Raw genomic sequence first — 2,033 nt, 5'->3', positions numbered from 1 at the left:
TGTGTGTGTGTGTGTGTGTGTGTTGTGTCACTTGAGAGAAACCTACAAAGAAAAAAATAAGGACGATAAATGTTTTATAATGAAACAAAAAACAAACCATACTAGAGCACCCGCAAGCCATCCACTTACACTCTTTCTGTTTTCTGTGTTTGAACCTATACAAACAGTAGCAGACCTGATAACATTATGAAACAATCTTCACTTCACAGAAAGCTTACCTTGACAACTTCGTACACTCTCTTTATTACTGTATTTGAACCCCATGCAGACGGCAGCAACTACAAGCGCGTGTGCTACTACACCAACTGGAGCCAGTATCGCGCTGGGTCGGCAAAGTTCATGCCACGCGACATTGACCCTGACCTTTGCACTCACCTCATCTTCGCTTTCGCCAAGGTCGACAAGACAGGAGTGCTGGCGCCCTACGAGTGGAACGACTTGCAGTACCCTTGTGAGTGATTCATCATCACCATCATCATCATCATCATCAGCAGCAGCAGCAGCAGCAGCAGCAGCAGCAGCAGCATTAATATAAGATCATTTTTATCATTACAACAACAACACCATCATCTTCAAAGTTGGGAGGGAGAGTCTTGATTAATTTTCACTGAGTGAATATAAAGACAAAACTTTCTTAAAGTATCAGGTCTGAAGTAAATATGACGATCATGGTACCCAACTCCTTCCTGTTTGTCAGTGTTCCTGAACAGCTCAGTTTTTCTCATTGGGTTGTTTGTCACTATGAAACTGTACAAGTCAACTGTGTATGTTGTTCTCTGCCTTTCTCTGCTCTTCTTTCCTTGTATCTTTCAACATAGCAACAATTTCTCAAGACCTTTTGTTCGATAGATTGTGTGTGTGTGTGTGTGTGTGTGTGTGTGTGTGTGTGTGTGTGTGTGTGTGTTTGTGTGTGTTTGTGTGCCTGTGTGGTCAAAAAATCTCAGTTGTCTCTTATTGATGGTTCTGATTATAGATCTTTTCCAGCTTTTTATCCATCATCTCCTCTGTCTCTCTCCTGGAATGTTGTATCACTTTCAGCCCGGGTTGGTCCTGTCAGGCAGGGTCTGAAGCCCGCCTTTTAAATGACTGAAATTGTGCCAATGGGGGTGTAACAGTAGAACTCATACAAATTTATTTCCTACAGTTCTGTATAAACAGTTCAACGCCTTGAAGAAGAAAAATCCGGAATTGAAAACTCTGCTAGCCGTGGGAGGATGGACTCATGGTTCTCAGCCCTTCACAAGTGAGTTCAGTCTGCATTTATTTCGTCAGCCAGCTGTTAAAATGAACAAATCCAAGAAGAGACTTTTATTTTTCAGAACAAAAGCAAAAAAACCCCAAATGTTTAATACTTGTAATAATTATTGTAACTACTTTATGTATCTTTTCACGCTTTTCTTTTTCAACATTGACATTTAGAATTTGAATTTTGAAAATATTTTATCGACTTCCTGCATCTGGTACCACATACAAAAAAATGTCTATATAAAAATAAATAGGACATTTTAGGCTTAATCGTTTGATCCGCTGGCCAACGACTTTTGTTGTTTGTTTGTTTTTTGTCTGTTTGTTTATTTATTTGTTTGTTTGTTTGTTTGTTCTATTTTTCTTACAGCCATGCATAATTTGTTAATGCTGGGTAATTACTAAAGATAGAAAAAATAAAATAGAAACCCCAAAAAAAACTGTGGTTTTTTATGAGACTTTAAAGAATTCTAAGGACAGAAAAGAAATCAAACGATCGGAGCTAATGAAATAACCCCACTTATAAACAAGTTAGGAAAGGACAAATGTGAGGCAGCGTGGTAGAAGCAGGCTCTCGTCAAATCAATCAAAGTGAAGAAACTTGCATTTTTCCACAGGTTTGTGAATTTTTATCAAATTTTTGTTTTTTGGCTCAGCACCTTTCATGCCCATTAAAAAACTCGTTTCTGTGGTGATTTTTCTGAAAAACGTTGATTAAAGGCACAAAAAATGTAAATTTTCAATTACCACGGACTCTTAAGCTAAGTAAATAACTAATCTTTGGCGGC

The sequence above is a fragment of the Aplysia californica genome, unplaced genomic scaffold (assembly GCF_000002075.1).
Source record: "Aplysia californica isolate F4 #8 unplaced genomic scaffold, AplCal3.0 scaffold00289, whole genome shotgun sequence".
Lineage (NCBI taxonomy): Eukaryota > Metazoa > Mollusca > Gastropoda > Aplysiida > Aplysiidae > Aplysia > Aplysia californica.
The sequence above is the reverse complement of the archived record's forward strand: the minus strand, read 5'-3'. Positions refer to the sequence as shown.